The sequence below is a fragment of the Phragmites australis genome, chromosome 6 (genome assembly GCF_958298935.1).
Source record: "Phragmites australis chromosome 6, lpPhrAust1.1, whole genome shotgun sequence".
NCBI lineage: Eukaryota > Viridiplantae > Streptophyta > Magnoliopsida > Poales > Poaceae > Phragmites > Phragmites australis.
The window spans coordinates 34632097-34657349 of NC_084926.1; the positions used below are offsets into that span (position 1 = coordinate 34632097).

The following is a 25253-nucleotide window of genomic DNA, read 5'->3' on the forward strand; positions in this document are numbered from 1 at the left end:
GTATACGATGATCATGATTTTCATCAAAGCATCCAAACTTGTACACTTGATTTCTTCGCTTGAACCTTCACTTCATCTTGTGAGTTAAGCCTCCAAATCCCCATAGCTGCTTCAGGCTTCAAGTCTTATTTGGAATCCAAACCGATTGAGACCCCTTCGTGTTGGTGATAACTTCCTTGAGCACTCAAATGGATTGGTTCCACCCCCAATCCTTTCTCCAAACCATGTGTGCAACCACCTTACCATTGTTCTTCTTTTTGAATTTGAAGTGGTTGCTTTTTATCTTGTTCTTGTAGCTAGGCTTGGTGTAGAGATTGGAGGTCTTGTTGGAGAGGTTTGCCATCTTCTTCTTTCTCCTTGATCTTCTTCTTCACTTATTTGTATTGGAAGAACTTGTGGCCTTCTTGATAGCATTTGAAGCATGTCACGGTGGACCCCTCCGTAAGCTTCTTCACCATGAAAGTATGGTTATCTTGAGGAGGTTGGACATGTCCTTTGCCCTTTAAACATACTAAGTCCTTCTTGAGCTTCTTGACTTTTTACTTAAGCTCATCATTTTCTTGTGCAATAAGGTCATCAGATGGTTCTACAAAAACATTCTCAATGCATTTTTCATTGCAAATGGGTGAGAATGATATATCAATTAAATCATTTCAAGAAGTAGAAGCATCTACCTTAGACTTAAAATTAAATAGAGAGGTAGATTAATTCAAAGGGATCTTAGTTTGAGATTCAATGCACTTAAATTTAGCTTTAAGCTCTTCATACTCCTTGTTTAGCAAATTGAATTTGCATAATAATTGTTCATAATTCGAAGCAAAGGTAGCATGAATGCCATTAAGTACATTGAATTTCTTAAGTTCTTTATATTTTTTCTTAAGGGCCCTTTTGTTGCTCATTGATCAAATGAAGGAGTTCATCATAGGAGGGAGAATCCTCATTAGATTCATCATCACTTACATCGCTATCCATACCTTTAGCCATGAGACACTTATGTGATGACTTATGTGATGACGACCTTGATGAAGAGCTTCTCTTGAAGGAATGAATGGTGATACTCTCATCACTTGAGCTTGAATCTTCATCATCACTCACACATCTTCCTATACTAGCAAGTGACTTGGCTCTCCCCTTTATCTCCCTCTTCTTGAGCTTGGTCTTCTTCTCCTTCTTGATATGATCAATTATTTTGACCAAGTCCTTCATGGAGATTGGATGATCAATCTTGGTATTGATCTTCTTGATGTTCTTGTCCACTTGTGAGATGAGCTTGGAGACTTTGGGATCCATCTCTTTATTGCTTGAGGTGCTTTTCTCATCTTCTTCATAGCTCTGTTCATCTTTATCTCTATCATCTCTACTTGAGCTTGACTCTTACTCTTGTCTCCTCATCCTTGCCTTCATGTGTTGGCATTGATCTTGCTTACTTTTGAGAATAAGATTCTTGGTATCGGATGAGAAAGAAGCTTCCACCCCCATGTTCATTGTCATCTTATAGCGGTGATCTTGCCAAGCACTTGATTTCATTGTTGTCGTAGATAATGGAGACTATCAACTTGTACTTCAGAAGAAGAGCTTGAAGTATTCTTCTCACCACTTGATCATCTTCAATTGGCACCAAATCTAACCCATTGATCTCATTGACAAGAATATTCAAGTGTGAATACATGTCATTAGCACTTTTATGGGGTAATTGCTTGATGCCATTGAACTTAGTAACAAGCATATGGTATTTCTCATTGCGCGCATCCTTTGCGCCTTCATGTATTTCAATGATACTAGTCTAAATATCATGTGCATTGGTGAGAGAATAAACACGATTAAATGCATCAACATATAAATGATAAAAGAATACTCTTTGTCAATGCATCTAATTGTCTCTACTTGTTGGTCATGCGAGGTTTCATTCCTTCCTCGGTGACTCTCTAAACATCCAACCCTCGGACTTGCAAATAACAAGTCATTAGAACTTTCCACCGGGGGAACTTGTGCCATCGAAAAGTAGAGCACTATGGGAATCCATGCCAACCCCAAACGACACAACTCACTAGGCGGTGAGCCTAACCGATCACAATGAGACTAAGGCTTAAATGCCATTTGAATTGGTAAAACCTTGTGAAAGGTGTGAAGCTCAAACATAAATTATAGAGCTAGATGTGAGCCCTAGCTCTAATACCAATTGAAGGGATCGGTGATGTCCTAAGAGGGGGGAGGGGGTGAATTAGGATACTTAGAACTATTTTGGCTCTAAAAATAATATAAGATAAACCTATATCAAATTCTATTTAGATGTGCTCTAGGTTTATCTACTCTATCGATCAAAGCACTTGCAACCTATCTAAGAAGAGAAATTGCAAGAACGTAAATACGAAAACCTAAATAAGGTAGAGAGAGCAAACTTGGCAGAAGAATTTTTTTTCCATGGTATCGATGGCATGAATGCCACTGCTAGTCCACGTTGGAGCTCAACAAAGGATATGCTCCCGGTTTGCACCTGACCACAGCTCTTAAGCCACCAAGTCACAAAGACAAGGGCTCCACCTGGATGAGCCACCAAGGTAAAGTCTCACCACTAGCCTCTCCTCTGGTTCCTTACCGCCATGACCACTTTGGAACTTAAGCCACCAAGGCAAGGGTCTCCACATCCCCGTACACGTGTTTTGCCACAACTCCACACCAAGTCAAAGGGTCAATAAGCTTGCCGGCGAGTCACCAAGCCTCCAAGATGCCGGTGTACCACTTACTACAAGGTTAGATCACTCCTTGATCAAATCTCTAGGCAGCAATCACCTAGCAACACTCTCTCTAGGCCTATAAGCACTAATCACTCACTAATCTTGTGCTTAATCGCCTTGGATAATCACATTAGGCACTTTGGTGGTTTGGATGTCTTCTCAAGTTTGTATAAGCTTACTCAAGACTCCAGCAGCATGCCACACCTTTAAATGACTGAGTGGAGGGGAACTTATAGCCTCAAACCCGCACACTAGCCGTTAACCCAACAACTCTAAAAATTTGTTAACACCGAATAATCCGGTGAGAATAATAGTACTTACACCGGATCATTCGGTGAGTACACTCTCATCAACTAGCCGTTGGAACCCCCACTCAAGCCTCTATGAACACCAGACACTTAGGTGTATACTTCATCTCCATCACTGGACTATCCGATTAGTTATCCTGAGTCATCCGAGCCTTTTCTTCTTCTCTGTGTGAATTGCTCTGGTGAAAGCATCCGGTGCACATCACTTCATCACCGGACTATCCAGTGAGTTGATTTCAGCCAATCGAGCCAATGCAACCATCTCTGGAAATAATGCTCCGGTATACACAGCCTTCTTCACCGAATCATCTGATGCATTGAACTTCATTCTATCCCTTTGCACTGTTCATTGTCTGGTGTGTGCAACACATTGATCACCGGACCATTCAGTGCTTTGATCACTTCAATGGCTACAACCTTCTCTGGAAAAATGCTCCAGTGTGTATCTTCTCTGATCACGAGACCTTCCGATGAGGTCTTTAGGCCTATCTCCCCTTTTTCAAATATGCTCCGGTGAATTCAATACCTAGAGCATCGGACCATCCGGTGAGGCAATTCTTCCTAGGACTTCTCCAATTCGGTCCAATTTTGTCTCGGCTACGGTAGCTTCTTCATGTATTGCATCTATGAGACCTATTAACATATATTCTTGACAAACATGTTAGTCTCATTGACTATGTTGTTATTAATCACCGAAATCACAATCATGACCTAATAGGGCCATTTTCGCTATACTAGCACATATCTTCAGAGGATCCATCGTGTATGAATCTAAAAAGTAGTACAAGACAGTCGAATGAGAGGTCAATTTGGCTCTGACTAGGCCTACTTGATACCTCGAGTGGTCGGAGGTTCCAGTCACCTTCAATCAAGTTGATCCTCCGGCTACACTTCCACACCCTGGTCGATACCTGGTTGTGGTCTAATTGACTATCCTCAACATCAAAGTCTCTCGAACTTTGGTCAACGGGGGTAGTTCGCTTAACCTCATCTTCGTCAAGACCCTAGACAAGATTGGAGTTCAGAGGTTGGAGTTTAAGGCGAGAGTCGAGCCTTTCCATGGCATAACCCCCAACTCATCGACCATGCCCCTGGGCTAGATCGAGTTGTCGGTCCTATTTGGCATGCCCGACAACTTTCATACAGAGAAGCTTACCTTCCATGTCACGGACTTCGAGACAACGTACAAAATGGTCATGGGCCACCCAATGCTGGGAAAGTTTATGACAATGGTGCACTATGCATACCAGACGCTCAAGATCCTGGGTCCCAAAGGGGTCATTACTGTCAAGGAGATCAACGCGCAGTGGTCAAATGCGACAAGTAGAGTCAAGATATAATCGAACACTCAGTCGAGCAGCAACTACTTCTAAAGGTGTGGTTTCCAAGTGTCAGAAGCATCAAGACACCATTGAGATCAAGAAATCCAAGCTTGTAAGTCTTACTAACACCTCCAAGTCCAATGATGCTGACAATGGTGAGACCAACAACGGTGCTAGCAATAAAAAGACTGATGGTGGTGTCAAGGCGATGCCTGTCTGTGAGGATCGGTGATATCCTAAGAGCAGGGGGAGGGGATGAATTATGACACTTAGAAACTAATGGCTCTAAAAACTTTATAAGATAAATCTATTTCAAATTCTATTTAAATGTTCTCTAGGTTTATCTAATGTGTCTACTATACCATTTAAGAGAATTGCAACCTACTCTAGCAAGGTAAATTGCAAGTATGTAAATGTGGAAACATAAATAAGGTAGAGAGACAAACTCAGAACAAGAGATTTTTATCTCATGGTATCGGTGGAACACAAGCCACCACTAGGCCACGTTGGAGCTCCATAAATGATATGCTCTCAGTGGCCAAGTCTATTTCGGTTATGGCTCTTGAGCTATCAAGTCACCAAGATAAAGACTCAAACACGATGAGCTACCAAAGCGAGGTCTCACCACTAACCTCTCTTCCGGTCACTTGTGCGCCATCTTCACTTTGGAGCTTTAGTCAAAAATACAAGGGCCTCCGCGTCCGTACAATCTTCTTGTCGCCGCTCCACACCAAGTCGGAGGGTTAATAAGTTACCAGCGAGTCACAAAGACTCCAAGACGCTGGCGTACCTCTTTGTAAAAGGTTGGATCACTCTTTGATCCACTCTTTAGGTTGCATCACCTAGCAACACTTCTCTTTAGGTCTAATAGCACTTATCACTCTCTAATGGTGTGCTAATTACATTGGATGAACACTTTTAGCACTTCGATGGCTTGGATGTCTTCTCGAGCGTATATGGATTTCTCTGAACTCCAGCATCTTCAAATGGTTGAGTAAGTGGGTATTTATAGACTCAAACTCACCAACTAGCCATTGCTCCAATGGTTCAACTTTACTGTGAACTTCGAATGATCCGGTGATAACAGTAGTACAAGCACCAAACCATTCGGTGTGTACAACCTTAGAAACTAGCCGTAAGAACCCACTCAGAACCACTTCTAAACACCGGATTATCTGCTGTATATTTCATATGTATCAACGGACTATTCCGTGTATACACTTGAGCCTAACAGAGCCAACTTCTTCACTGTTCAACTATCTGGTGTATTGATCATCTGATCACCAGATCTTTCGGTGTATATAGCTTCATCTTCTCCCACATACTCTGTTAAATGCTCCGGTGTGAGCCTCTAGTGCTCACAACATTGATTGCCAGACCATCCGGTGAGGTATTCTTCAATCTTCAACTCTTGGAAATGCTTCTGCAGGAAATACTTCGGTGTGATGCATCCGTGTGTTCAACACAGGCACCAGACCTTCTGGTGAGTTGATCTTTGTTCTTCTGTGCTTGGATTCTTCTCTGCAAAAATTAGTTTAGCGTGATCCTCCGGTGATCACCAGACCATATGGTGAAGCCATCTGCATCCTCCCCTTTGTCAACAATGCTCCACTACTTCTGCCCATTTGACACCAAACCATCCGGTGAGGTAAAGCTGTCTCTAGACACAAAGCTCCTGTGTGTTCAATTCTTCCAGCACCGAATCATCCAGTGAGTACATTTTTCCTTGGACTTCTCCAATTCAAGCAAGCTTTGTCCCGAGTACAGTGGCTTCTTGATGTATTGCATCTATGAGACATACTAACATATATTCTTAACAAACATGTTAGTCCCAATGACTATATTGTCATTAATCACCAATATCACAATTAAGGCCTAATAAGGTCATTTTCGCTACACCCTCCACCTGTCTGAACCAGCCAAGACGGTTAAGGTTAGGGCTAACTTTGACCCTAAATAGGAATTCAAGCTCATCACTTTCCTCCGGGCAAACCAAGACGTGTTCGCATGGAAACCTCCGACATGCCTGGAGTCCCTAGGGAGGTGATTGAGCATTAACTACTTGTTAAGCCCGATTTGCAGAGCAGAAGCAGCAAAGATTTGTGGAAGACAGGAAGCAAGCTATCCAGGAGGAGGTCAACAAACTCATTAAGGTGAGCTTTATTCAAGAAGTTTGTCTCCCTACATGGCTCACAAATCCATCCTCGTCAAGAAAGCTAATGGTAGATGGAGAATGTGCGTTGACTTCACCGACCTCAACAAAGTCTGTCCAAAAGATGTTTTTCCTCTTCAACGTATCAACCAAATCGTTGACTCTACAGTGCGGTGTACATTGCTATGTTTTCTAGATGCCTATTCCAGGTATCACCAAAGTAGCATGGGAATAGAGGATGAGGAGAAAACTGCTTTTACTACTCCTTTCGGTGTATTTTACTATGTAAAGATACCCTTCGGTTTAAAGAACATTGGTGTTACTTATCAACGGTGTATTTAACACTGTCTACAGCCCCAAATTGGGCACAATGTGGAAGCTTATGTCGATGGTATTATAGTCAAGTCGAGAATTGAGGATGCTTTGATTGACAATCTCAAGGAGAGGTTCGACAACCTCAGGAAGTATCGTATGATGCTCAGCCTGGAGAAATGCATGTTCATAGTTCCGTCCGGTAAGCTTCTCAGTTTTTTGGTGTCGAGTCGAGGCATTGAGGCCAATCCACACAAAATCGAGGCTCTTGACAAGATGCTGTCACCTCGAACACTGAAGGAGGTTAAAAAATTAATAGGATGCATTGCAGCTCTTAGTCAATTTATTTCTGGGCGAGCGAGGGATGCCTTTCTTCAAGTTACTGAAGAAGCATGATCGATTCAAGTGGATGGAAGAAGCAGAGTGTGCCTTCCAGGACTTAAAAAGGTATTTATTATCTCCGCTAATTCTTACACCACCTAACGAAAAAGAGGAGATCTTTTTGTACATTGCAGCTACCCCATAAGTTGTAAGCACGGTCCTGGTGGTCAAACGGGAATGTCCCGAGAAGAAGGCCAAGGTCCAGAGACCTATTTACTATGTGAGCGAAGTCCTACACGATGCCAAGCTACGATACCTGCAACTGTAGAAGTTGCTAGATGCAGTCTTGTTGTCTTCCCGAATGCTATGATACTATTTCCAAGTGCACAAGATCACCGTCGTGACGATGTACCCGCTGAACGATGTCATACACAATAGGGAGGCCACTTGACGAATCGCGCAATGGGCAGTCGAGCTCAATGAATTTGACGTCAGATATATACCACACATAAGTGTAAAGTTGGGGATACTATTGGAATTCATCGCTAAATAGACAATCATTGAAGAAACAAGGCCAAGTGTAGTCGAGGACCACTGGACACTTTTTTTGGATGGATCGCTCATGCTTTAAGGCTTAGAGGCTTGCATTGTGCTCAAATCTCCAACGGGCGATGAACTTAGGTACATTGTTCAATTAGATTTTAAAGCTTCCAACAATGTTGCGGAATACGAAGGACTAGTAAATGGGCTCTATATAGCTGCATCACTTAGAATCAGGCGACTTCTAAGGGGACTCACAACTAGTCGTAAACCATGTTCAAAAAGAGTACCAGTGCTCGGACGACAACATGATGGCTTACTTGAGCAAGGTGCGAAAGCTTGAGGAAAAGTTCGAATGGCTAGAAGTAACGCACATCAAGAGGAGTGACAACTCTCGTGCAGATGAACATGCTAGATTCACCTCTTCTCGAGCTCCGGTATCCGTAGGAGTCTTCGTTGAGAAACTCCTCAAACTATTTGTGCTGACAGTTTGGCGAATGGATGCTGCCCAACTCGACCAGTAGTCTGGTCCAGTCAGCGAGGCAGGACCCACAGACACAGATGATGTACTACTCAAACGCGAACTGACTTGGATGACTCCGTACCAACCCTATCTCAAAGGTCGAGACATCCTTGATGATGATGTGTCTGCAGAGAAAATTGCTCGTAAGTCCAAGCTCTACGCGTTGGTAAATGGCAAGCTCTACCGAAAGGGGAGTAACAGAATCATGATGAAGTGCATCAAGCAGGAAGAGAGCAATAAAATATTAATCGATATCCATAGAGGCATGTGTGGTAATCATGCTTCTTAACGCACCTTGGTCGGAAAAGCTTTTTGCCAAGGATTTTATTGGCTGACTTCCCTCCGGGATGCTTCCGAATTGGTCAAAAAGTGTGAGAGCTGCCAATTTTATGAAAGGCAGACCACTCGACTAGCCCAAGCTCTGCAAACAATTCCTCTTTCTTGGCCTTCCTTCGTCTGGGGCTTGGATACCCTGGGACCATTCCCGAGGGCCTAAGATGATTATAAATTCCTATTCGTGGCTACCGACGCGTTCACTAAGTGGATCGAGGCTGAACCCATAGGAAAGGTAACCGTAGAAGCGGCTAAGGAGTTCATGAGGAGCATAATTACTCGATTTGGTATTCCACATCAAATAATGGTAGCCAGATCAGAAGCGGGACCTTCACTGCATTCTGCGAATAATTTGGCATTTAAACCTATTTTTCCTCAGTAGCTCACCCTCAAAGTAACGGTCAGGTTGATTGAACCAATGGTATAGTCTTGCGGGGTATAAAAACTCGAGTCTTCGATAGGCTAAAGGCTTACTCAAAATGCTAGGTAAAAGAACTTCCCTCGGTACTATTTGGCCGTTCATACTTCGACTAATAGGGCCACTGGCTAAAGTCCGTTCTTCTTAGTTTATGGAGCAGAGGCAGTGCTCCCGACTGAGTTGCTTGGAGGAGGGGCAAGAGCATTTATGAGCAGACGACATTAATTTACTCGAGGAGTATCGCGATCGAGCATCTATTCAAGCAACTAATATTAGCAAGTGTTGTGTAGATACCACAGTCAAAAAATCTAGCCCATGAAACTTGTTGCTGGGGATCTTTTCCTGTGAAAGGTGCAAAAATAGGTCCGATGCCATAAGTTATCACCTAAGTGGGAAGGACCCTACATAGTAGTCGAATTTACTTGACCAGGATCAGTACAATTACCTACTCCAAACGGCGAGATACTTGAGCACTCGTGGAACATCGACCAACTCCGATAGTTTCATTCATAGAAAAGGTAAAATACAGGTAGGTCAATTACATTTGATTCGACTAACACTTATCTTTTTCTTCTAACCTGAATGGCTAGTGCAAAGTTGATGGAAAGGATCCGCCTAGCTCTTGCAAATAGTGCAGATTCTACTTCCCCTTGAACGAGTGGAGGGATCTTCTATACTCATCCCTCAAACGGCATCTGATTGCGCCAGGGACCAGGCATCGGTCAGCGTAAGGACCATTGAGAGTGGCCGAGGTGAAGACCCTGCTTGAGCTGGTGACTAATGTGGACAATGCCGAGTAGTCCTTTGCAGGATGCGAAGATGATCTGGCAGTAGTCGACGGAGAAAGCGACTGCATTCTCTTTACCACTGGAGGTTCAGGGGCATCATCACCGAAGACATCATTGGCAACCTAGTCGATAATCTCATCAAGATCACCACCATCTTTATCTCCCTTCTACATGACTCACATCATCGGCTCTTGTGTTGATTGTTCCACGGCGTTGATGTTAAGGAGGCGCTGGAGGTGGCAGGTAAAGGGTCAGCAACCTCCGATAGACATTCTGCTCTTTCTCCTCTTAGGCCTCTCGATCAATTCCTCCTCGTGAGAAGAAACATTGATGACTCCTGGAGAAACCATGGCAAGCGGCCTTGGGATGAGAGATCATATCTCTTCACTTTCTAGACCGGGCTTGGGAGACGATGGTAGAGTGAAGGTCATGGCTTCAAGCTCTAGGAGTTTTACTGGCCGTGTGCGGAGAAAGGAGGAAGACAGGGTGAAAAATAAATGGCCTCAAATCCCCTATATTTATAGCGGCAGGAACAGATCTCACTGTACACACGGAGCCTTTAAGATCCAATATCGATGGGCGTGATAGTGAGGCCGCCTCAGTTGTGCGGCACGTTTGGAGGAAGTTGAGACGTCGCTGTGGCATTATGACCTGTCTAATCTCTATAAAGAGAAGTGCATAGTTGTGATGACGCGTCAAATCAAGGGTTACGATGAAAACGACCTCGAGAGGGAGTGGGTTTTCAATGCTCACTGTGAAATAGTCACAGCCGTGTGCTCAAAGGCTAGAGCTCTCGAGCATGTGGTTGAGAGTAATGTGTCGATGCTTACACCCTTTTTTCTGTCTTGATTATCATATCGACCACAGAGCCGGGGGGGGGGGGGGGGAACATCACGCATTTTTTTATGCTTATGCTCTAGTCTCCACTTGATTCATTCATCAAGTAGAGAGCCGGGGGCTACATTATATAATTTCGATTTGATGCTTTTGCTTCACTCTTTTTCTCTGATTATCACACCATTCAGAGAGCCAAAAGTCACGTTGTGTGAATACTTATGCTCCATTTTATACTTGAATTCAGTCATTGAGCAAAGAGATAGGGGCCGTGTCAAGTATATTTTGATACCACAACTTTACTCTCTGCTTTTATAATCACATCAAGCAGAGAGTCGGGGGCTACATCGCATACTTTTGATGCTACGGCTTTATTCTTAACTCGATTCCGTCATCGAGTAGATAGTCGAGAGCTATAACAACATATATCTTCAATGGTACATGTATGTCCTTTTTCTACTCTTAGTCGAGTAATCTTCTCCTTGATCATAGAGTTGGGGCTACATAAAAATACCACACTTTTTGTAAATTTTATATATGCTTTTTGCAAAAGTTTATCTGGCATTGCATCGACTGCTTTGGATAAGAGTCAGTAGAGGTATATGTCGGGTTGATGACAGACAACTACACCTAATAAAGCATAATGGCAGAAGAGATTGTTAGACATCTCATGCCTAACAACTAAAAAAGGTTCTGAAGTTCTAGTCAATCCCATGTGTGTCCTCTGTCGAGTTCATGTCCGAATGCTAGTTAAACACGCAAGTCAGTGAAAGTTTGCAAAAGACCACCATGTTTTTATGTTTCTAGTTTTACACTAGTCTTTTCATTATTATTCCATAAATAAGTCTTAAAGGTGATCTGCACGCCTATGGATTAACATTGCATCTACTCATCCTAACTCTATTTCATTGATAAGGAAACAAAGGCGTACCAAAAATTTTACTGCTCGACTAAGGAGAATGTTTCGGTGATATACATTTAAAAGAACGTCATTTGAAATTTCCCTCAAGGGTTTTTATGGTCCTGGAAACATCGTCATGATAAGAAACTTCGAGCATGAAATCGTACCATTCGTAAGCTGAGTTCATTCGACGAAAGCTGAGAATTCGACCAGGGTTGGTAACTCTAGGTACTGATGGTACAACTTTGGAGGTCATGCCCAGCAGAATTGATCTTTCTTTCACCCAAGGAACATCTGCCCGTTCTAGTGGCTCCCAAATATCATTGCCAAACGTGTGGAGGGAGACCGGCATCAATGCATTGTGGTCAGTTGGATCATCAATTTGTTCGCCAACCTTTAGGAAAAATGCATGAGATTCAACTAGGAGCAGTCGAGAACTATCCAGACCAGGTAGCCATATCTCAAACTCGGGTATCGATTGTTCCAATGTCGCCACAGCTCCCAATGGATCCTCTAAAGCCACTCCATCCAGAAAATCCGAAATATGCCACCAAAACTTGCCACTAGAGATCTAAAACCACCGTGGTGGTCCGTTGATAAGATAAATGTGCACTCCCTTTGTCATCTAAAGATGAAAACGTGGCATCCTTGGCACAATGATGATGAATAATTTCTCATCCTTGCGCATTGCAAACCCCTCCAAGTTCACTTAGAACGCATCATAGCAAAGCGATGGGAGATCACAGAACCATCCGATCACCAGTTAATCACCCTACCTTTGATGTGATGCCCTCGCTCGATGATGATCAAGAGCCTGTTCGAGGCCCTGATCATCTCCCAGCTGTCACTGACTAAACCCCGGAAATGAAGACCAAAAACTGCTTCACTTCCCAGGCGATAGACCTCCACCAAGACATCCTCATGCATGAACGGTCCTTTTAGGATCTATGGAGCGAATTCCGCCGTCCAACACACTTCATGCCATAAGGTGTAGACACAACGGAAGAAGGCAAAATCTTTTGGATGTCGTAGCTTGTTGGAGATAGTGTCAAGCACCCCTAAAGGTGAAGTCACCCAATCGGGGGTTTCCACCATAAGATCCAAGGAGAAAGGTGAAGTTCTTGAGTAGAATGCAAACAATGGTGGATGAGTCAAAACAGCAAAACTGCAGAGGAGGCAACGGGGATAAGACAATGGAGATCTCCCATCAAATAATTAAATAGGTCTAGCCTCAAGGTGAGACTCGGAAATCGTTTTAGCTTTGGACGAAAATTGTAGCTCTTCGATCAGTGTAAAAGACAAGATGATGGCGTCGTGCAAATCTCTGCACGCCCGTCTGATCGTATTTAATGCATATATACCCATTGTTTCAAATTTTGGAGATCCTTTTAACTCTAGTCAGAGATGACATCGAGAAGTTGATATTACTGGCCCTTATCGAGTCTTGAATACGGATAACAGCAGACCGCTTGACCCAAAAGTGTTTTCACTTGATACTCGAAATAGAGCATCTTCTTATTCGATTCTTTTAAGTGTAAGTTCGATCTACCTTACTCGACCAGGCTTGGACTTGACGGTACTCGAGTAGGCGCTTGTAGAAATTCTCCCTGCTGAGTAGAGTTAGGAGGTTACTGTCGAATATCTAACTATAAGGTATATATGCATAAGGAGTATACCATATATAGACTGAGTATACTATGTGCATACTTCACAACTCCGGATATTACGTAAACAAATATGCAGTATCTGATACCCTCAGAATCTAGAAGGTGTATACTAAAAAGGCCTCGATTACTTATCCAACTTGAGAAGACTAGTATCCATAACAGATTTATCTACTTGGGTGACAAGGACTCCCTATCGACTACGGATGGATAGAAGGCGATACATCATCCCTATATAAAGCGGAGATCTAGATCCCCTAGGAGAGGCTCTTTTTTCTAACTACTTGAGACAACCATCAGGATCTAACGCAGGAGGAACTTGGTGATTTTAGCTATAGGTTAGATTAGATCTAATCTACTCCTTGTAATAGGTTAGCTATATTGTCTGTACTCGGATGAATACATATGCATAATCATCCACATAGGACGTAGGATATTACTCCAACCAAAGACCCGAACCTGTATATATTACATGTGTCTTGCTTTATGTTTGATCTCTGATCTACGAAGTTAACCTGTTATTTTTCGAACATATTGTCAGGAATAAATTCTCGACAATACTTCACTGTCGGTTCTTAACAGCTCAAGGTTATATATACAGGTTTAAATTATGAATCGATAGTGAAAGAATGATAAAAATGATTCTTTCGTTATTAGCGAGGGATAGAAATGCATGATATATACTAGACGCTAATCGCTATAATAGCTTTACTATGCTATCAGTGTGCAATAGTCGAATTGGCAAATCTGGGTGCTTTGCGATGGTGCTCAAAGAATCTCTAATCTAGCTTCAGAAGTCATCAGATGACCCCTTCTAATTCCTAACTCCCAATCGATGAGAGGGAGACTAACAACAACCTTACCGTACGGTAAAAGACAGCAATAACTCAAATTGCAGCCAATCTACGATGGAATTAAAAAAAAGAAAAAAATGGGTATGGTAGATTAACAAGCATATATAGAGGTTGACGGAGGAAGGAAATTTTATAAAATCTGTCCTTTCGAAAGATTCGTTCTTCTTGTGCGATACGCGTTACTTAATCTCTTTCTTGTACATGCGTCAGTTATTGAATCAGAGAAGAGACGGTATGGATTAGGATCTCACTAGGATTTTATAAAATTTCCTTCCATCCATGGAACGTCCTTGTCTAGCAACTAAGGTTCTATTTATTTCTTACTTTTGATTCTGCTTCTGTTTTTAACAAATAAGAACAAATAAGAATCTAGAGAAGTGGTTTATGAAGAAGCTAGAAGTCTGTTTTTAACAAAAATGAATTAAAGTTGAGAAGTACGTTAAGAGACGTTTTTCTAAAAAGCTATGTGCTAAAAAAATTATTATAGAAACGAAAAAACTATTTTCAAAAATAATTTTTCAGATAAATTAAAACATAATTTTTCAGAAAAATCAAAAACAGAATCCCAAACAAACCGATCCAAATCTTCTGGACATGCATGTAGAAACCGAAACTGACGGTCGATCTCCACGTCAGCATGAAAGGTATCTAATGGTTGTATATTCAATTGATAAATTTTCTTTTATCGGCAAAGTCAACATAATTAGATTGGATCATTATAGAGGCAGATGAAGTGCACGCAGTTTTCTCAAATGGTACTTATCTAAAATTTAAATTTGACTAGAAATCTGAATTTAAAATATAAACCGGATAAATATTATTCTAATCAGTTCTTACTATAAACCAATAAAAATAATGATTATCCAAATTGATATATGTACCGACTATGATAATTACTAATTATCACAATTAATATATTTTAGTCGTTTGAAAAACATATTGCAATGGGCCTTACGAACGGACTGGAATAAACATTTCTGTGCTAATGCCACCTTCCCACAAGCGAGATGACCAGCACCAGGAAATGCCACCGCTGAGAAAATGTCGCTGCCGCACTCCCCGCCGTTCACCGATACCATCTCTGATGTTAGGGACGACTCCTCCGACCAGCGCCAACCCCCTCAAATTAAATTGCTCCACCATTTAGAATCAATTGTTCCAAATAAAAGACCAATAGTTCCGAGGGTAAATCATTTGTTCCGGGAGAAAAAAGGAGGCATGCGGAGCATAACGGATGCCGCGCCGGACAGTAGTGGGAGGAGACACGACGTCAGTAGTGGGAGGAGACACGAGGTCACCAAGAGCAAGAAGGAGAAAGGCGAGGGCCACTGAACAGCACGGAGACAGTAGCAGTATAGGGACCAAGAAAGAGGAATCTATCTTTACAGGGATCGGTGATATTTTAAAGAGAGAAGCGAACTAAGATACTTTAAAATTAAATTAGTTTTGAAAACTATATAATATAAAACTATATCAATTTTTTTAAATATACTTTAGATTTATCTATGGTGTTTTACTCTATCGTTCATAAGAGATTGTAACATATCTAGTAAAGTAAATTGTAAGAATGGAAATACGAAAGTGTAAATAAGATAGAGAGAGTAAACTTAGTATAAGGGATTTTTATCCTATAGTATCGATGGTATGAATGACACCTCTAGTCCATGTTGAAGCTCCAAAAATGATATGCTCATGTTTGACACCCAATCACGGTTCTTGAGCCACTAATACCTCAAGCCCGATGAGCCATCAAACCACCAAAGTAATGCCTCGGTCGCTTACCGTCATGATCACTTCGGAGCTTGAGCCACCAAGGCAAGCGTCTACACATCCATATATACGTATCTTGCCACCGCTCCATATCAAATCGGAGGGTCAATAAGGTGCCGGCGAGTCACCAAGATTCCAATACGTTGGCGTACCTCTCAGTACATAGCTAGGATCACTCCTTGATCCCCTTTCAAAACTGCAGCACCTAGCTATAACTCTCTTTAGACCTATAACTACTAATCACTCTCTAATCTTGTGCTTACTTGCCTTGTATGATCACTTTAAACACTATGGTGGCTTAAATATCTCTCAAGTGTCTATAAACTTCTTAGAACAACCACGCATTTAAATGATTGAGTGGAGGGATATTTATAACCTTAAATTCGTCAATTAGTTATTGCCCCAACGGCTTAGAAAAACTGTGAACACCGGATAATCCAGTGCTAACAGTAGTATAAGCACCGGATCATCCAGTGAGTACAACAGAAGAAACTAACTGTTGGAACCCACTCAAACTTTTCTATAAGTACCAGATTATCCTGTGATGGCTCACTGAACACAAGACAAATATACCGAATTATCATATGTGCATATGTTCATTTTAGATCTCTCTGCAAAAATTAGTCCGATGTTCATTTTGTGAACACCAGATCATCCGGTGAGGCAAAAGACTCCACTTCAAATCTTCTATGGACACTAGACTGTTTTTCATTGTTCTCACCGGATTATCCATTTTAGCACCGGACTAAATTTTATGTGAGCAACGGATTATCCGGTCAGGCAATTTTTAGTAGAACAACGTCGTGTATTTTAAACATAACTTTTTGCTGTAAACTCCGATTTGATGATCTTAGGCTTCATGAAAAGTTTGTGAAGAGCTCTACATTATTATATAGAAATTTATCTCATTTAATCACTTCAAAATTTATGTAACAAATCCAGTTCATTCCTCTCTTTGTTCCAGCTTCGATAACTTCTCTTTTATTGCATCCATGAGCCATACTAAAATATATACTTGATAAACATGTTAGTCTTATTAACTATGTTATTATTATTCACTAAAATCATATATATACTTAAGATTTTTCTCTACAATCTTTCTAAGAACATATTCGCTACAACCTTCTAGCGAGGCAGTGAATGGCACGGATGCGACATGGAGTGCAGCAGCGCCATTACAAGTAGCGGGAAGAGTTAGCACTACTTAAAAAACTATTTTTCAAAAAAGTCAACTATCTTTTCACAAACAACTCATATAACAAATTACTTAGGAGTTGGCGGTGGCCTATGTGGTTTTAGACCAACTATAGGAATAAATTTTTATAGATGGGTGACATGAGAAGTCTTTTGTGTAAAATATTGTTTTTAGAAACGATTCTTTATACGAACCACCTCTGATAATGGGATGATTACCATAGAGCCACATAAGAAGCCACATGTGATAATAGATGATAGCTTATCTTAAAAAATGTATAATTTTTTCATACAAAATCAGATTGGGATAAATTTTATATGAAAATTGTAGCCCTTGATAAGATCTACAACTTTCTAATTGGATTTCTTTTTTATTTGAAGTCAGTTAGATATTCAAATAATAATAATTGTTTGAAGTTTCAGATAGAAGAGATCAAAAGATTATATAGGCTATTATTATCATTAGTACTTCTATGGTCGGATGGTAAGAACATATTACGCAAGCTGAGAGGTCCTATGTTTGAGTGCCACTAACCGCATGCGTAAAAAATCATGTGACTTATGACGGCGTGGCTGCGGGTTGCTTGGTTGGGCTAAAAAAAATCAGTTTTTTAGGGTAAAAAACATCAATTTGGGGGACCAATTGCTACAGGCGGTTCCTTAAGTGAACCGTCTCTAGTAATCTATTTTCACATATGGTTCATTAGGTAAATCACCTCTAATAATCAGTTTTCACATGTAGTCTCTTTTGCACATGTGGAAATCGTTCATTTTCGCAAGCCTTCGATCAGAAGCGGGTGGCTAAACATTTCTGTAAATGGTTACGACCCATCTCTAGAAATTGTTTATGTAGTAGTGTGAAATAGACCGGTCTAGTGTCGTACGTGTCAGTACAGAGGAATTAGTCGATCTAGTCATGAACTGATCATCTCCTTCTCGCATCCTTATCGCCGATAAGTGCCGTAGCAGCATCTTACGGTATATCCACACGCCTAGGGGTAGAACATCATACGCTGGTTTTCTAGCTCCGCGGACACGACTAAAGATTCGTGGAGAAGTTGGGTAGAGGTAGCGGCTAGGGTTTCAATGGTTAATTTATCATGCACATATCTACACGTCCCCACTTATATAAACCTCACTAATAGAATCTCAGGTTAGATATCCATTAGAGTACTAATCTTTCATAGATCATTATCTGTAAAGCCTACGTAGATTTCTAATTCGAATTAGTGAATGCCCACGTAGATTTCTACGTATATTTATATATCACCAACATGGTGGTGGTACACCAAGAAAGCTCCAACCATACTACATGCGTATCTTCAGAGTGATGACGAAGTCGTAAGTCCGGCTGCATCCCCTTCCGAAGTTACCTTGGCGGGCTGCGTAAATCTATGTGATGACAGAGGCCGGAACTCAGTTTTCATTATAGAACAGAAACTTGGTCGTTAATTATTACCTGCTTTTCCGTTGGTACGAAATGTATCGCGTCGCCAACCGTGTATAAGTCCACGGCAGCTTCGCCGCAAGTGGCAAGCCGTGGCCGGGTCGCATACGCTTCCATGCTCTCTCTCTCTCTCTCTGAATCAACCTAGGTTGCACCCCAGACGATATATATGTACACCCGCGTGTAATTGTTAAGAGCAGAGAAGAGCAGAGCAAAGGGAGCAAGCATGGGCGTGCAGAGCGGTGGCACTGCCCGTGTGGGAGTGGCGGCCAAGCAGCAGCCCTCGTCGGCGCCGGTCTTCTCACAGTCAGCGGCGCCTACCGAGCTGCAGCTGGATGCCTTGACGAGGAGATGGTGGTGGTGGCCTCCGTCAAGGGGGTGCACGACGAAGAGGACGTTGCCGGCGCTCTGCGTGGCGGCAGCGCTGACCGCGGCCTTCGTCGTGCTCTCCGCCGGCGGCCGATCGCCCGACGGGATGCCCGCTCCCTGTTCTACGACGATGCGCAAGGTACGCACATTACAAACCACATAGTGCGTTTCGTCGTCATCGCTATCTTGTGTAGAGTGTCTAGAGCGTAGCCAAGCTAATACCTTGAAATTACCAAAACGAGAGAGGATATACGCGCCAACTATATCAGCTGTTTAGGTTGCTGCTGACAGATTAATAATGAGTAAATTTTAAAAATCTATAACTATTTTAATATATATTATAAAAAATTATAATTTTTGGTGTTTATTTTAAAATCTATAACTATTTTGATATATATTGCAAAAAAATTATAACTTTGTTATCGTGAACTTACTTGTTATCATTTACGGTATGTAATAGAAAGATTAATCATAGATTCACTTGTTGCCAGAGGATGATAGGTGAACCCATGGTAAGAAAGTTGTAGTTTTTGGTAATATGTGTTACAATAGTTATAGATTTTTAAATAAACACTAGAAGTTATAGTTTTTTAAACATATGTCAATTTTAAAATTTACTCATTAATAATCTAATACATAGAATTTATGTTGTCTATGTATGCCATCTTCCTCGAAAAAATTTGTTATAGAATGTTCCATACATGCATTTTTTATGTAGAGATTTAAGGTAAAATATGTGGCTGTTGGCGGCGGTGGCGCTGCCGGTAGGATGAGCCCAGTAAAGATCATGAGTGTACAAATATACATCTAATTTTTTGAAAAAATAATATATATATCGTACTCTACAACCTTCAGTTAACAACGAGTCTAACCGTCGAAATAGCCAAGTCCAAGATGTGCCTATGGCCAACCCAAATGACACAAACGGCCAAGCTAACATTCATGACTCCACCAGTCATGAGAATTAGGGATGAAAACGGATCGAATACGCATGGAATCGAATTCGGATAGTACGATTTACCACATTTTAATCCGAATACGAATACGGATCCGGATATCTTCGAATACGAATACGAATCGGATAGTTCGAATACGAATCCGCATTCGGATATCTACTCGATCTTCGAAATTTAGGTTGGAAATTTAAATTTTTGAAAAAATTTGACTGAAATTTGATAAAATTCGAATGAAATTTGTTCTACTTTGATTGGGCCGGAATTTTACAAGTTTTATTCAAAATTCATGTTGGAAATTTAAATTTTTGATCTGAAATTTGATGAAATTTGACTGAAATCGTTCCAATTTGATTGGGTTGGAATTTCATTCATATATGAAATTTCTAAAACTTTAGCAAAATTTGGTTCCCTGGTTGGCGGATACGGATACGAATCGGATATATCTCGAATTCGGATATCCACATTTGAATCCGAATCTCGAAAACGAATTCGGATATATCCATTTTAGTATCCATTTTAGAAATGAATACGGATACAGATATCCATATTCGTATTTTAACAGATACGAAATCGAATAATTCGGATTTCCTGCCATTCATTTCCACCCCTACATGAGACCACCACTTGTCACCGGCCTAATCGGCTACGCACGCCCCTAGCTTGAGTCAAGTTGGGGCGTGGCAGCGGTGCGTCAGGCATGAGTGCGTGCGATGCGATGCGCGGTGGTGGCAACGGCGACGCATTGGGCGTAGGTGCGATCGCATGCGAGGCGGAGCTCGGCGGCGCGAGGGCTTCCGCAAGTGTGTGGCTGTGTGCATGGTCAGATCATTCATTTCCACCGTACGATTGCTGTTTGTTAGGCCAACTCACTGCAAATTTACAGAATCCAGTGGTACAGTACTGGGGGGACTGTAGCACTGAAAATCATATCAAACAGTCTAGTGCTACAGTGTTACGGAGGGGACTTGTAAATTTGCGGAGTTACTGTAGCATCAGTTTAGAAACAACGTTGGGATACTGTAGCAGTACTGTTTATAAAGACTGACAGCGGGACCGGAGAGAGAAAAAAAGGAGTAGAAGGTAAGAAATGGGATAGCTGCTGGAGATGAAAAAATAAGGGATGCTGTAATAGTGATAGAGGATGCTGTAATAGTATTTTTGAGAATAAAAATTTAAGATAGCTGCTGGAGATAATCTTAAGTCATCGCGTAGGCTATTAAGATTGTGTATATCCTAACTTAATTAAGCTCTATCATAAGATGTAGCAAGAACATAGCAGGATCTATATCATGAGGATTTTGCTCATAAGATTTTCTGCTCCGCATAAATTTGTAGTTATAACCGTCAATACGTTAGCAGCTCCGCAGAAAATTTTGTAGTCGTAACCGTCAATACGTTAGCAGCTGGGGGGCTAATTAAAAAACCAAAACAGACAAGAGGGCACTACCGTTGATCTCCTTCTTATCATTCAGATTGAAGTCGTTTATGTCGATAACCATGGGTGAAAAGGTCCGGTCAAAATTGGATAGCAACAGCAAAATCAAGTATATGATATTAAATGTCCAAATACACCTATATTATTGGGAGAATTTCGTATTTGCCATCAGATGATAAGACGATTCGCTATTTGCCACCTCACGAAATGAACTTTCTTATTTACCACTGTTTCTCATTTTCATTCATTCCTCGTCACTTCCTATAAACAGACAGAAAGCCACCGATAATTAATTGAATTTTACGACTCTGTAGCACTTCACATTGTATGATTCGGTTTCTAAATAGTTCTAAATCTTGATTAACTGTCGGTGGCTCTCCAATAGCAAATATGTCCTTTTTATAGATAAAATGGATAAAAGTACTGAGGAAAGAATGAAAATTAAAAATAATTGCAAATAAGGGAGTTAATTTTGTAAGTGACAAATAGAGAATCATCTTATTTTCTAATGGCAAATAAGGAATTCTCTCATGTTTATTTTAGAAACCAAGTATTTTAATGAAGATAAAAAGTTTACTTTTTTCCTTTTTTATCTTAACAACTAAGTATTGGATGGGTAAATTTGTATTTTAGATCTTATCATTGTTTAATATTTATAATTATAAAAAATTAGTTATATAGTGTAATACGTAGCCTAAGTTGAAAATCCTGCCGGAGCTCCAAATAGATCTATGGGTGACGCTAGCGGGGATCCTACGGCTCATGCAGCTAGAGATGAGGGAGAAAAGCGTGGTGGAGATAGCTCGCTAAACGTAGGAGTAAGGGCCTGTTTGTTTCAGCTAGAGATTCTGAAAAGTAGCTTATAGAAGCTGGATTGTAAAAAGTTAGATTATGAAAAGTTTTTAGGTTGTAGATTCTAAAAAAAATTTATGGATAGTTTAGTAAAATGGACTTTCACAATCTATCAAAAGCTGAGAAAAATCAGCTTCTCAGATTCCCACAATCCAACCAGCAGATTTTAAAAAATTATAACCAAAAGCTGTCTGTTTGTTTCAGCTTCGGATTGTAAAAGCTGAAAGTCACAATCCGAATCTAAAACAAACAGGGCCTAAAAGGCGATACCGTCTAGTGGCGCATGGGAAATCGAGGTGGGGGAGGAGGAAATGTAAGTGCTTCGACTGTAAGGTAGAGTCCTCTTCTTCTGAGCTTAATTATCATATACACCTGCTAAGAACACAGTGCGGCAATGTTTCATCAAAGACTACAGTGCTGAGAACACGACATTTTCTACAAAAAGATGGAAGAGGAAGAGCATATATACAAGGTGGGTAATTTGTTGTCCGGAGTTCAGTAATGAGATATCTTAATATGGGCAAAAGTTGATGAGTGCATGTCATGGCAAATATTCAACATGGGGTGGGTAAATTCTTGGCGAGTACGCTAACTTGCTGGTCAGTGAGCATTTAGACACTGCAGCCAGTATTCACAATTATCGTCGAGTCCATAATTCCCAAACTGACGAAGTAGACAAGATGGAGCGCAAAAGCAGATCACAAAATTCACTTCTTGAGCATCTTGAAACCGCACATGATAAATATTATGAATGGGTTACCTCCAAATAAACTCATATAGTCGTTCTTTAAACACGCGAATATAAAAAAATTACTTGTTCCAAACATCACAAAGATTCTAGCTAGAGTATGTACCTTCGAATGTTTCTAAACGTGTGATCACAATCAGGTTCGGAAGACATACCTCCAAACCTCACCGCCGATCATCTCCTCGACGGCCTTCTCACGCAGCTGAGTTCAGCCACCGATCGTGCCGGAGCCGGTACGAGTTCGCCAGTTACCACAAGAAATCGTCGCACAGGCCATCCCCATACCTCATCGCCAAGCTCCGGAAGCAAGAAGCGCTCCAAAAGCGGTGCGGCCCCGGCACGGCCGCGCACAAGAAGGCGCTCCAGCAGCTCGAGGCCAACGATGGCGCTGTCGCCGATGCCGATGCCGACGACGGCGAGTGCCGCTATCTCGTCAATATCAGCTTCCGCGGACTCGGCAACCGGATGCTCGCCATCGCGTCGGCCTTCCTCTACGCCGTGCTCACCGAGCGCGTCCTCCTCGTTGACGGAGGCAAAGTCATCGCCGATCTCTTCTGCGAGCCCTTCCCGGGCACGACGTGGCTGCTGCAGCGCGCCGGCCCGCGCTCCCCGCTCAGGAACCTTAATGACTATGGCAAGGAATCCAAGGAGAGCCTGGGGAACAGGCTGCAGAGCGGCTCCATCGTCGTGTCCGCCGACGGGAATGTATCGTGGTCATCGCCACGACCGCCGTCATACGTGTACCTCCACCTCGCTGGCGGCTACAGCTTCCACGACAAGCTCTTCTACTGCGGCACGCACCAGCGGCTCCTCCGCGGAGTTCCGTGGCTGCTCATGCGGACGGACAGCTACCTCGTGCCGGGACTCTTCCTCACGCCACCGTTCCTCGGCGAGCTCGAGGCCATGTTCCCGGAGAAGGACGCTACGTTCTACAACCTCGGCCGGTACCTTTTCCACCCGACCAACCCCGTCTGGCACGCCATTATGAGTTACTACCGCTCCAACCTCGCCAGCGCCGGCCACCGCCTCGGCATACAGATAAGGGTGTTCCAAAAGAAGCAGCCGCCGCAGCAAATTCTGGACCAGCTACTTTCCTGCGTCCGCGACGAAAAGCTCCTCCCGGAGATCGCAGCAGCCAACGACACGTCGTCCCACGCCGTCCTGGTCACGTCGCTGAGCTCGTGGTACTCCGACAGGATCAGGGGCGAGTACGGTGACAGGGTCACCGGCGGGGTGCAGCAACCGAGCCACGAGGAGCGGCAGCGGTGGGGCGACTCGGCGCACGACATGAGGGCGCTGAGCGAGATGTACCTGCTCAGCATGTGCGACGTGCTCGTCACCAGCGGCTTCTCCACCTTCGGATACGTCGCGCAGGGGCTCGGCGGGCTGCACCCTTGGGTCATGGCGAGGGTGCCCACGTGGGACAAGTGGACAGAGGGTCAGGCTGCGCCAGATCCACCATGCCAGCGCGCACTCTCCGTCGAGCCGTGCTTCCACTCGCCGTCGTACTACGACTGCGCGGCGAGAAGGGACGTGGACCTGGACAAGGTGGTGCCGTACATCCGGCGCTGCGTGGACGTCAGCTGGGGCATAAAGCTTGTCAATGAAAGCAGCAGCCAGTGGTAACATTTGTCTGATAGGCATGGTAGTAACAGTAAACTCACAAAGTGACAAGTAAGAAACTAAGGTAGAAGAAACATCCAAATAAGATTCTCTAGATAGCTAGGCAATACTGTACATTCATACACCACAGAGAAACTTAGAAGAACGGACTAAGGTTTGTTGTGTAATCATGTCGTTTATGTGTGTGTTTGTGCATGTTGTGTCTTAGTTTATTAGAGACGTGTTTAATCCATGTCACGATCTTGTGCGTGAGTTGAGGAGTGGAGTTCAGCTCAGCTGAAGTCTGGAGTCGTGTGCTCGGTCATGACGAAAGACTTAGCGGCGTGGCGCAAGGCTCGGTTGGGTTGGTTGTAATCGTGCTGTGTGCCTAATAGCCTAAGTGCTACATAAATAGAAAAGTCAAAAAACCAAGGGGATCAGTTGAAACCCCGGAGAAATCCACGCTCTGCTCACTCTGTTTCTCTGTTTTCGTTTTGCCTGGAATCACTCCGAGTATCTCACACAGGCAGTCAACGAAGGGCATCTTCTAAGAACGCACCATCTTTAGGAAGTTCTTAAATTCTTTCTCCACCGAGCATTATGATTATAACATGTTTGAATATATATCGCACTTTGCAAGTTATGATAAATATATAAATAAAGATATTAAAAAAATAAAGCTAACATAGGTTTATTTGTATAAAGGCAGAACTTGAATAAAACAATTAATAAAAACATGTAACTAAATTAATGAACTATAATAAATAATTAACATCAAGAATTACTTCTCTCGACTTCACCAACTTTCCAACCGTCTCAACCATGGTTTCCATTACTAAGATTGACCAGCTCAACTATGATTCCTGCAACCATGA

At 42.3% G+C, this 25253-nt stretch overlaps 1 pseudogene; it reads left to right on the top strand.

The window, feature by feature from the left end:
• Positions 1 to 18642: 18642 nt before the first annotated feature.
• On the top strand, positions 18643 to 24651 carry LOC133923161 (galactoside 2-alpha-L-fucosyltransferase-like; annotated as a pseudogene).
• The last annotated feature ends 602 nt before the right edge of the window (positions 24652 to 25253 follow it).